Here is a 13,204-nt window from a genome sequence, read left to right as displayed (position 1 = left end):
AAGGAAGTATGTCTTTAAAACAATCATCAAGCTAGGCACCAGTGGTTCATGCCTGTCATCCTAGCTATTCAGGAGGCTGAGATCTGAGGATTGCGGTTCAAAGCCAGCCCAGGCAGGAAAGTCCGTGAGACTCTCATGTCCAATTAACCACCAGAAAACCAGAAGTGGTGCTGTGGCTTAAGTGATAGAGGACTAGCCTGGAGCCGAAGAGATCAGGGACAGAACCAGAGTTCAAGCCTCACAACCAACAAAAACAAAACGAAACAACAAAAGCAACCATCAAAATATTAAGGAATAAATTCTGCGAAACATCCAATTGTTGAAAAGACAATAAAAATTGCCCAGTCTCCTGGATAATTTCAATGTATCTAGCATTTTCCTACTGCATATCTATACAATTAAATAAACTATATAAATCCATAGCATTTTATAATGCCAGAAAAGGGTTATGCAAGTCATGATAAAGAGGATTGAAAATATACTGTTCACTCCCCCTTAGACTCATATTCTAACTTCAAATGTTAAAAATAAAAGTGAGTGTCAGGCTCAAGACCTGTTCATTCAGTCAGCCAGTTGGAAACCATTTATTAAATGCCTGCTGCATGGAGTCTAACAGCCTGACTTCAAAGGAAATGGACACAGTTTCTTCCTGCAGGTGTTTCTGCTCTGGTCTGGAATACAAGACTAACCCAGACGGAAGAACCTACTAAACCATATCTAAGAAGGGACAGGTAATGTCAATTATTAATATGAATACTGAAGAAAAGACAAAATAAAAGACAAGGTAGGCATCATTAGAAAAGATATATTTTCTTTCTTACTTTCTCATTAGAAAATAACTTTCAAGCCTCAGAAAATGGCTGAATTAACTACTTTCAAGTGTTAGGTCCAGATAGTTTGAGGCAGTGGGTCATATGGAGGAAATACAGTGTCTAAGGCATCTAATCCTTTAGGTCTTAAACATATTAATTAGTCCAAAAAATAGTTAAGAGCCAGGCACCATGACTCACACTTGTAATCCTAGTTACTAGATTTAGAGGACCACTGTTGAGACCAGCTGAGGCAAAAAGTTCATAAAACCACATCTCAACAATGAAAGTTACACTTGGGGCATGTGCCTCTCCCAGCTACTTAGGAAATGTAAATAGGAAGAACAAGCAGGAAGGCCTGCTTGAGCCTAAAAGTGAGACCACATCAAAAGTAACAAAGACTAAAAGGTATCACTCACATAGAATACAGAGCAAGGGTGAGATCCCGAGTTCAAACCCCAATATGACCAAATAAAGAGAAGTTATTACATGCGTTTCATGGGCCAGGCTTTTTGCTAGTGCCTGGACTATAATGGGTTTGAACCTTATGAAGTAATGGGGTTTGGTATGAGCCATATGATTGAATCTATTCAACACCTGAACCTCATATGTTCAGTTGGAAGTTGACATTCAAGTGAGTTGAATTTCTAGGCACAGAATGGATGAGGAGAAGAGAACACAGAGGCAGAAGGGATAGTAGGAAGAAATTTACTGAAAATAAATACCAGTAATTCAAGTCTCGAAGTTTAAGATTTAGAGGGGAGGACTTGTCATGTGACAGTCACAGGAAAGAAGAAAAGAAAGGGTACTGCTCAAGAAAGGCACACCAGATAGGGTTCTGTACCAGGGTCAACCTTGCCTCCACCACCCCCAAGCTGAGACTTGGCTTTGCTGCCCCATGTAGCAGAGCCAAGATGTGAAGGGAGAAAAAAAAAAAAAAAAAACAATGAAATGGGCTGCCATCAATGAGGAAGCATCGTGCAATGCCAGCACTTGATTTGGAAAGTATTCATAAGGCTTTCTTGGCTAGGATATTTAGACAAAAATAGAAATATTCTCATCAATGATTTATAAGATCTCTTTAGAGAGATGGGGCCAAACCCAGTTTAACAAAGAGCAAAACAGCACACCCCTACTTGTCTCTGTGCTGGAGACACGGGTCAGGGAAACAAAGCCATGAGAGGGTTGCTCTTTGTTCCTAACCCAGAAATTAGAGCTAGGAAAAGCTACCAATTTAGCCAGTTGAATCTCAGAACCCCAGTCACTTTTTAGACTCTTCCAATTGCAATTTTATTCTTCCCTGGGGTTGAAACTGCCAGAAAAGATATTCTGAAGGTTGCATATATATTGTGGAGACTAACAATAATATTTAAAAGTAAAAGTTCCCATCCAACTAGACAGGAGCATTATTCCAAACAGAGAATATCTTATTTTTGGATTCCGTTCTTGAAGATGGAGGGAATGGGGACCAAGGAATGAAATAAGAACAGATTTAGAAAGAGCAGAAAGTAAAAGAACATTTCCTCATAACAAGGTAAGGTCATTTCACAGTTATGGGCTGAGCTTGTTATAAGCCCATTCTTGGATTCTGTTCATTTTCAATTATGCATGAATTGCCTCCATCTCCTGGACTCCATGAGAAACATATGGGATGGGAGTGGAAAGGGGACCTCAATGCGGTACTGTTTCCAGTCTCCCCATCCCTGCTGTCCCTGTCTCCCTTCCATCCTGCTTGTTGCTCCCTAGCCAATCTTCCTAACACCAAAATGTTCAGCAGGTCACCGTCAGGATGGAGACACAGTTCCACATCCTATTAAACACTTACACAGTCAAGATTGTACCCAAGCTGATAGTCAAGGCTCTCCAGGCATTTGTGCACATAGGTGTGGGGCACTAGGAATAAAAGCTTGCACAAGAAAGGTGTAGTTGTAACTCCGTGGAACATATAGTCTAGTGGAGCAGAAAAGAGAAATCTATGAGCAATTAATTAAATGATTTCAATTGTGAGAATCGCTGTCAGTGTGTTGTCCCTCAAGAGTGCACAATGAGTTACCTGTCATAACCTACACCGTCAGGCAAGAGAGGCCTCCCCAAAGCAGTGACATTTCAGCAAAGAAGTAAACACCTAACCACAGTTATCTAGCCATAAAACAAGTAAAGGTCCAGGAAGGACCACACAGTAAGAGAGATCACAAGCATTTATTAACTAATGGGAACACAGAGTAGTTTTGTTTTCACTGAGGATGAAAGCAGTCAGTGCAAGCCTTATTCAGCACAAAGAGAAGAAGGGATTGATGGTAGCTGGCTCTAAGAAAGAAAGCAGATGGAATGGGATGGGTTATAAGGATTATGGAATACCAAGGCCATGAAAGTGGCTCTATCTTGGAGGTAATGGGAAGCCACTGAAGGCTTTTACAGAAGAAACTGGCAACCTGAGATCTGTTTTAGAAAGTTTGTTCTATGCCCAGAGCAAAATGTTTTTCAGTAAGAGAAGGTAGGGCCAAGGGCAAAGAGACCAGTTAGCACTGGAACAAACCCTTCTTCTTCCTCCTTGTTCATCCCCAAGGACTCAGGCATTAATTGCTCCCTTAGGCTCTGGACTTGCACACACACTGTGCCTCTACCTCCCCAGCCTGGCCAGATGTTGAGCAGCCTGCCTGGGAGCAGCATTGCTGTGTCATCCTCAGCTGTGGCCCAGGAGCAGAATGGAGCATGATGAAAAGAAGGAGAGATAGACAGACAGACTGCGAGGGGGAAAGGAGAGGGAGAGTGAAACAAAGAAATACTGAACAGGGAGGAAATAGCCTCTATTCAGATTGAGTGCATGTGAGAAATAGGAAGGGCTGGATTCTATATCTGACCCTGAGCAAGGCACCTTACCTCTCTGGATGTTCATTGCCAAAAGTGTAATATGAGAAAAGTAGATTAGAAGATGCCTAAGGTTCTTTGCAGCTTGAAAATGTTGTTTCTCTAATTCTGTATCTGTATATATAGAGCACCCCCAGAGGCCAAAAGCATTAGCAGCACAAAGAAAATACAATAAGCTCCAATGAAGAAGATATGCTCACACACTCCCGTCCCTGACAAACACACGCACATGTGTGCGCGCACACAGGACAGGTGCTATTCATTTTGGAGCTGGTTGGAGCATCTGTACATAAAAATTTGCCGGCTCAATTCATCTCACATCCCTTCTAAATACTAGTAAATGTTCATCTCAACTAACCTAAATACTTAACAAGTGAGTTACTTGATGTGGCCAGGCTTTCTTGGTTGCTAAGGATATACTCTTAAACGATCAAAACTAGTTTCAAAAGCCATTCTAGAGAGCGTTTTTAGCAGCCTGTCAGATTTGACTTCCTACTGGTTCTTGCTGGCACTGGTTCTCTGTCCTTTCATTCAACATACGGTACCATGTGCCCAGCCAAAGATGCCAGGGCAGACAAGCTTACAGGACACCCCCCAGGGTCCCTTACTTGGGGAAAGGACAAGGGGACAGTCCTGTAGAAGCTATCTTAATCTGAAGAGAAGATAGGGAAGAGTAGATAATCTTGCTGCACACCAACCATCCAAATTCACTCATTTCACAGTGGAATGGTGAAGAATACTTGAAGGAGAGAGGTAGAAAAGGTAAGTTTTCAAAGGAAGCTTAAAAAAATCTATGAGAGTAGGCTTGCCTTCCTGTGTAGATAGCTGTGGGCAACCTGTGCTCCACCCCGAGAATTTTTTTTAATGGACATAGGCAGAAAGATGGTTTTAAACATTATCCTCTGTTCTCCACCTTTTCATTATACCTATCTGAGGTATAATTCTAGACACTGTCTGGTTGCCTTCTTGGGCGGGAAACTGGGAATCAAGGTCTGTCCAAGGCCCACTGAGAGTAAGAAGGTCTCACTGCAGAAGTTGTAGGTGGTATGCCAAAGGCTGGGACCCAGAAGCCACTTGTAAGCATGGTGACCAGCTGGGGAATGGAGACTGGGCCTGGGATGGAGAGCTTGGAGATAGTCATTACGGCCCCTCTACAGTTCACTTCAAGGCTGCAGAGGATCTAGCACAAGAACAATCCAAGGTCCCTCTCCACATAAAACATAGAAGACTGTCCTGCCTCAGATGCCACATAGGCTAGAGAAGAGGGAAAGTAAGACTGCAAAGATGGAGTGTTTGCCCATACCAGATTAAATGCCCCAGAAAAGAGGAGACATTTTATCTTATTGTTGTGCCTGTACCGGCATAAAACACAAGGCCTCATACTCTCATTCCACTTTTTTGCCCACAGCTGACTCTCTACCACTCTCTACCATACTTTCAGTCCAGCATTTTTCTGGTTAATAGTAGATGGGGTCAGGTCTCAGTATCCTGAGTAGCTAGGAGCCACCAGCACCCAACAGGAATGACTGATTTTTAAACCTGCAGATTGAAAATCCTCTTCTCCCCTATGCATAGGGGATCAGGAGATCAGGATCAGAAGAGCAAAATGGCAGCTGGAAAAAAAGAAAGATGATTGTGTAGTTGCACCTTTCCCTTCTGAGTGTAAATTTCTCTGTTGCTGCTGCCGCTGCAGGTAGCTGCCGACCATTCTGACACCTGTCCCTGCCTGTAATTCTCCAATTGGGGATTCCTTTCCCAGTCCCAAATCAGGTATAAAGGCCCAAACTCCAACTTACAGGCATTGTCTGAAAGAGCCAGCTAGCAGGCATGGGCCTCTGGGAAAACAGAGTGTCGGCACATGTTGGAAGAGCTGTAAGAGTTCAGATTGGTAGGCCAGTGTCACTGAGGTGATGGAGACAAGAGACATAAGCAAAGCCACCAAGGCATGGCAAAACCTGATACGAAAAGAGAACATTACATACAATAGAATTAAATGAAATGAGCTAAAAGTGGAATTAGCCACGTTGATTTTGAACATTCACTGTCACTTCCAAGCTATGTCACTCCAAGAAAATAATCCTAACCTCTCTGATCTTCACTGTCCTGATATGTAAAATCCCAATGAAACCCTTACAAAGATGAAGAGAGAATGAACATAGCCTATAAAGAGACTGGCATGTAGTAAACAAATGCTGAGGGTTAACAAAGTCCTCGTTTAGGCCTCTGGGCCTAAAGTATACTGTATAGATAGCAGCAGGGGGAGATGACAAGGGAATTTGTGAACAGCCCAGAGGTCCTGGCCCTAGAAGAGTGGGTTTACAAGGCTGGATAGGGCTGTGGCTGGAGGGGCCCACCTCTGAGGCCTCTTTCCCAAGGAAACTGCAGCCCTGGACGTGGTGCTCTGCCAAACTGGCTGTCAGTCCCACCCTGTCAGAGGCTTTCTCCTCATTGGCGGTGACTCTGACAGGGAAATCAGTAGGCTGATAGTGTGGTGCAGGCTGGGCAGCACAACAGACAAGGCCCTAGGGACAACTTAAGTGGACAATAATTGCAGGTTATTTTATACCAGGCTGCAGCCAAAAGCCAGGCAGCTATTAAGTGTGATTGGGAGAAATAATCAGGAGGAAGAGGATGGATGTGTGGGCCAGGCTGCTCTCTCTATTCTCAGGGCTATTCTAAAGTTAGGATCAGGGAAAGGACAGGGACAGACCTGTGGGGAAATGCAGCTCGTACAGAACATAAGCATTTTATTCTCAAGGAAGCAATTCCTTCTTTCTTACTACAGATCCTTCTCCCTCCTACAAGGTATCAGAGTGTGGATTAAAGTCCCTATGCCACAGATCAGATACTGAATCCAAGGAAGTGAAGCAGTAGCCCTCAGCTAGTCTCCTTTGAGCTCCTTCAGAGACAGCTCAAGCCTCTTTGTTGTTTGATGGCTAGACACACCAGTGACTTTTGTCACAAAACGCTCAGGACCTGTCTCTGGCCTGGGTGTCAGGTGGTAAGATATAACAAGGACCTCTCAGAACTAGAACTGGGAGCAGAGATCAAGACACAAAGGGGCACAATTCACACCACAAGGAAACCAGCTATACAGACAGGACTAGAGCAAGGGTCTGGACTATAACAGTATGGCTGGTTATTTCTCAGAGCTTTATCTTTTCCTTAGATACTTCTCTGCGATCTTTACAGATCAGAGCCGGAAACCAAGAGCAACTGCATGACTGATGATATGATGCTATGACCATAGCTGCTCTAAGGACAGATGGACCCCAGATCTACCTATGGGATATCTTAGCAACTGTGACCCTTACTTCATTCTCTGTCACTATTCCAGGAGTGCACGTGACTTTATTCTTGTTAGCCATGGATTCCCATGCCAGCAGAAGAGTGATTTTCTTCTGAGCAAAGAATGGTAAAAGACTGGAGACCCAAGGAGTGACACTGCTTCCTAAGGGTGTATAGATGGCATATTCCTTTGACTCTTACACACTGAGCCCCTCTAATCCAACAACTCATTTAGGAAATATGAATATGGTACCCTCATCCCAGAAGCATAAAGACCAGGAGCTTTCTTAAGGAGAATCCCAGTAACAAAGCCATGGCCTTCATTATTCACAGAAGCAGTTTTTTGGAAGATATTCCTATCCTAACAGGAGCACGGACCCACTTCCTGCAATACAGATTTCCAAGAGCATCTTGTAAAAGGCTCAGGGTTCAGATAGCCTGTCCCTTCCTCCTGGGTGAACCCAATCCAGCCAGGCCTTCCTGGTCCCCATCTGGAATCAGCCTGGACAATGACCCTACTTTGGGTCACATAAGAGCAGAAACCTGGTTCAAGGAGCGATCAATTACACTGTGACTCAGAGAGAGGGCACAGGGCCAGCCAGTGAGTCACAACAGCTTGCCCACCTCCAGGAGGGAGAGGTGAAGGGCTGTGCAGAAGCCTCCCTGTGTCTGAGAATGCAGGTGTGTGGCAGAGGGCTTCCCTGACATTGGGGGTACTAGGTGTGAGCTACAGCATCTGCACCCTGATGAATCTAAATGCAGATGTGCTGGATGAGCTTCCAGGGTGGAACATCTCATGTGGGTTCCCTTCCCTTCCTTTAAACCCCTTCACAAACCAACTGGAGACTCCCTCCTCTTGCTCCAGTGTGGAACTTCCACTAAGGGTTCCCCATATATACCAACACAAAAAGGACCACTGAGAAGAAGCCCCAACTCCCCTTTCTCAGAAAATCCCCATGTGTCCTTACACAGATTCTTAAATGTTATCTTCTGCAGCAGTTTAAGCCTAGAATCAAGAGATCCAGTTTCCTCTTTGGTAAATACCCTGCTATCACAGTAAGTTTGTTAGATACCTACTGTGCAGCAGGTACTGAGAACTATTTCTTTTTAATATCCACAACTGCATACAGCAGCAGCAGCAGCCCCATATTTTAAATGTAAAACAGAACTTCTGAAACCAGGACTTACAGGGCTGCCTGGTTTCAAAGTTCAGACTTTCTCTGAACATGGCTGAATGTACCTATGCATGTACATGAATTCAGGTCAGAGGTCAAAGCCTTATATACAGATTTTTAAGCAATAAATGTTCAGTTGTATTTATAGACTGTATTTCTTCAAACTGTACTCTTTGAACCAAATGTATATTAATGTGTCTGCTTAATAAGAGAACAAAATTCATATGCATAGCTTTACATGTATCCCGTAGAAGACTTTAAACTTACTAAAAAGCCTATAGGAAATGAGCCCTATAAGGTGGCAATCCCCTTTCTTGGAGAGGGATGTACTTTCTCCCTTTGCAGCTATCCTTCCTAACTACCCAGGCAACTTCTTTGTCTAGTCATGTGCTACTGATTACAGTCTTTGTGCTATAATCAGGAAGTCAGCTTATGATCCATGAATCCCCACTCTCAACCACTGTAGCTACCTGCCATTATTGAATTTGGAATGCAAACTGCCTCCATCCAGAGCGTTCAACCTCTACCTGGCTACTCATGCACCCTCTTGGCCCTCAGCCTCTGGCTCCTCATCCCACATGGCCATATCCTCTCTGTCAAGCTCTATCAGCACTATCTGATACAACATCAAGGTGAGTGAGTCTAAAGTCCTCAGTTAACAGTCTTTTGCAGATCTGGCCTGGTGTTCATATCCTGCAATCTGACATTCTTGAGATCTCATCCACTTGGGGGTCCCCTGGCCCCATTTAGTCCCCTCAGTCCTTCATGTCACCTCTCTAAGTTGAGTCCCCTAACCCCCGTACTAAGTAAAGTACTGTGTGTTGACCTGCAGGATCTTGGAGGTGGTGTGGAAACTAAGATTGAGTCTTGTGTAAGTTGTTGATGCAACAGCATTATCAGAGAAATTATGGTCATGCTAAAATAACATTTATCCACAGCGTTGTGTGTAAATTAAAATTCCAGTTTCTAAAGTGAGCCCAGTGTCTTAAAACCTCAGGGCTCATGTACAATAAATTAACATAATTAAAAACTAATTAGTAAAACATCACAATCCAAAGGACTTGCTGCAGCAACACCTCTCAGGTAAGGAGATGAGGCCAGAGTGCCAGCAGCCAGTACACAGGGCAAGACCCAAGAAGAGGGAAGCAGAATTGCAGCTTTGTGTTCCCTGAAGGCCTCTTTCCCCAAGGAACACCGTGAGAAGCAGTAATGCTTCATGTAAGCACATAAGCATGCCCACAAGTCAAACCCAGATCTGGGCTGGCCTACTGGCAGGCCAGGGGTTGTCAAGCTCCTCCTATCCAGGAAGGAGGAAGGGCTCAGCCAGATCTTCAGCCCCCTGTGGCCTGTTAGTGATGCTCCAATAATATTGGCTGCCTAGACATTGATCTAAGCACTTTACCTGCATTTACTCATTTAATCTTCACAACAACTCTATGAGACTGGTTCTCTTTCTCTGCCTATTTTGCAAATGAGGAAACTGAGCCACAAAGTGATTAAGTAACTTGCCTAAGGTCATACAGCTAAATAACTAGGCAAGGTAGGAGCTGAAACTAGTAGGGGGCTCCAGAACACAGACAGGCTCTGCTGACTTTACCCAAACGCAGCTGAAGCCACCTGCTTCTGTCCTACCAAGTGCTACCCTTTAAAAAAAAAAAAAGAGCTAATTCTCTGTGAAAATAAGGAGCCAGTTCCTAACCCCTCAGTGCAACTGAGTCCATCAACTTTGTCTATATCTTTCTATAAAAACCCTTTATACCTCCGCTCCCCACTCTCTCACCTTCATAGTTTTTTACATGAGATTCATAAGTTGTCCTCACTGTTGTTCCACTGTCTTATCTTCCTGATGTGAGATAAGGAAGGGGGAGGGGGAAAAAAGCCTGGAAAAAGAACCACAATCTCTGTTTTACGTGAGGGAAAAACTGAGGCCCAGGAATATGATAACTGAATTTCCTTCTGCTATTTCTGGCTCTACAGGTCACATCATGCAAGATGTCTCTGGCTGTGATTCTAAGGTCCTTTTATTTTCACACTGCTTTCCATGTGCAGCCTGCCCTCAACAAAAGTGAGGCCAAGCCCTGGCTTGGCATAGAAGTCTGGTGTAGAAGTTGAAGGCACAGATTCCCAAAAGCATGGTCAGCTAGAGCCCAGGAACCCCCACCAGACGACCAGGTTTATGGAGCTCAGCCAACAAGAAAATCAGCTCAAAGGATCCTTTTCTTCCAGCCTTGGCACTTGTCAGACCCCTAGGAAACAACTCTGTTCTGGGGAGCCCCTGGATTCCCAAAACACATGATATGCACTCTCCTATTCCCTTTGTCCCTCCAGGAGGCTTGATTCCCTGGCTACTCGTGCTGTGGGGTCAGGATATGACAAAGAAGTCTTTCATTGTTCCACTATGGGTATCAGAAAGCTATTAAAATCCACTGAGAGATGGTAGGAATTGTTTTTCTCTTCCTTTCTCATCTTAGGTATCATCCTTTATATTACTAAGTCATTCCAAATTGTTCAAGAATAGAGAAGCCCAGAGTATGTGGAGAAAACCACAGAGCTGAGGCTCCCTTCAAAGCCCCATCCTGTTGACATGGGAGTCTTCTCCTTATACCCACAGCTCACTTTTCACTTCCAGCCTGGAAAGTGCATCATTTTCTCTTCTTCATCATTCACCTCTTCTATAGGGCCAGATCATGGCTCTGACCTTCAGAACTTCCCTAGATGTCACTTTCCCCTAGCTTGTTCCTTTTGTTCTATCCCTGATTGTATCGTGCTCTTGGGTAGACCTTGGGCTCTCTGAGTGGGTTTCTGCCCAAACAGCACATGAGCTGTCTGTAAGGAGGTGGGGAGATTGCTGACCCCCAGCCTTCCCTTCCTGCCCTTCGCAGGTCTGAGTAGAGTAGTCACTTCATAGCAACAGTTAATTAAAGGTCTGGTCTTTTAGTTCTCTTGGAGGAGAAAAGGGGAGCCCATCAAGATGATAGCTCTGTTTTCAACTTGATCTCCAATCAGCCTTGGAGAACCAGCTTCCTCTTTCTATCCTAGACCAAGTCCAGGCCATCAGCCAGCTCTCTGGCAGCCAAACACCTTCTGCATCCTGCCTTCACAATTTTCTCTCTTTCCTCAAGGTCATCACTCACCTCACATATCATCACTCCCAAGTTGGATTGTTTCCTATTTGCTCTCCATTTTCTTCTATGTGGAAATGCTCAGGCCTGGAAGACATTTAGCCATCTGTTGCTGTTTGCTGTTCTGGGGCTTTTCACTTGGTATGACTTTGGTCTCTCTAGACAGTGAGTTCTTTGCAGTCCTGTCCTCTTTCTGCTTCTTGTGAGAGATCAGAAGGATTAGATAAATGCAAGGATGACTGGGTGGTGATGCCTCCAAGCCAAGCAGTGTCAACTTGGGAAGCTGAGCTACTGTGTGGGCCCTGAACAGCCCATTCTCATGCATGACCCCCCAACTCCTTTCCAGGAAGTGTCAGCCTAGGGGTACAGTTCCTACCCTTAATGCCTAGATAAATGTATACAGCACTGCCTACCTCCCTTTGTCAGAGTGGCTTAATGATACCTGTGAACTGCAGCCTGCACACCTACCATGTGCTCATCACTGTGAGAGTGGTGGTAATGGAGAGAGGACCAGATCACAAGGTTTGCTTTCCACAAATTCACCATCTTGATGGAGAGAAAAGATTCATAGGCAGAGTCACAGCAGGCTGAGGATGTGTAACCATGTTGGGGCTGCAGAGTCTGATTCTGTGAGTGCTAGAAGGAAGAGACTAATGCATAGCTCAGCTCTGGGATAACTGAGAAAAGTGAAAGAACAGAAGGTAACAGTAAGGCCTGAGTACCTGCCCTGCCCAGCTCAAGACCCTACATACACACACACACACACACACACACACACACACACACACACACACACACACGCACACGCACACGGGGCTTCCTGACACCTCCAGAGATGATTCGGCAATAAAATGTAAACTCCAGACTCAGGAAATGAGAAGCAATTGTTCTCCACTCCCACTTCTATTTTCCAGCCTTCTCCCTCTCTCCAGTGGATGGAATAATTGTGGCCATGAAGTGGCACTTGGAGAAAAAGTTTTAAATCTGCTTAAATGTCACAGTGAATAATACTTTGCCCCTATCTTTCCCTAATTACATTTCTCTTTGATGATCTAAGGTTAAAAAAATTTTAACTCAAGTCTTCTTAGAATATCAAGGGCAAGGATACCAAAGAATCAACTTAACCATGTTCCATACTATTTTCTCAGGGGTCTTGCTCCTTTATTGCATTCATTTAAGACACCTGTCTGTGTTATTTTATCCCCAACACTACTGTGGCTGCCTAAGAGATGCAGCGCTGCACCTTTAAGAGTTCTGTGCCTGTGTAAAAAGCTGCTTTGGCTGCTGTTTACATAGCCTGGGTGTCCAGGCTGCTTTTGCCCCCAGCAAGCTGAAAAGAGGTGGAGCAAATTAACATACACCAACCACAAAGCTGAGAGGTGAGAGTCTTCTCTGTTTTCTAAGGGGGGGGGGGGAGGAGAAGTAAAAGAGGCCAAAAGCAAGTGTGCTAGAGGGGAAGAATAGAAATCTTGCTTATGGAAGAAAAAAGAACTCTCCCAAGCCTTGGAGAGAGATACCACAGTGGAGCTGTTCTAGAAGTAGGACCAAGTGTGCAGCATGAGCAACTGAAAAACAAAACAAAACAACAACAACAAAAAAACAAGGGCAACCTTTCATTACCAACTAACCCCCACTCCCTCATTCACTCCTGTCTAGGGACTGCTTTTATTTATGTATTAGCTATTATTATTAATTATAATGTGAATAATTAAACACCTGTGAATAATCCACTTGGGCCTAGGGGTAACTAGGGTGGTAACCAAAAACAAAAGTGAACCTCCACAGTCCTCTACTGAGCAGCTCCCTCCTTTACCAGATGCCCTCAGTTGGCTTCCCTTCACCTCCCAGCCTTGTGGCCCCGCTTAGAAGGAATGGGAGGCAGGGAGAGAAAGAGGTCCCTCTAACAAGAATTACTCTAAGTCCCTTGTTACAACAGAAAATA

The sequence above is a fragment of the Dipodomys spectabilis genome, unplaced genomic scaffold, assembly GCF_019054845.1.
Source record: "Dipodomys spectabilis isolate Male_0828 unplaced genomic scaffold, ASM1905484v1 ptg000024l, whole genome shotgun sequence".
In the NCBI taxonomy this organism is placed as follows: domain Eukaryota; kingdom Metazoa; phylum Chordata; class Mammalia; order Rodentia; family Heteromyidae; genus Dipodomys; species Dipodomys spectabilis.
Note: the sequence above shows the minus strand (reverse complement) of the source record.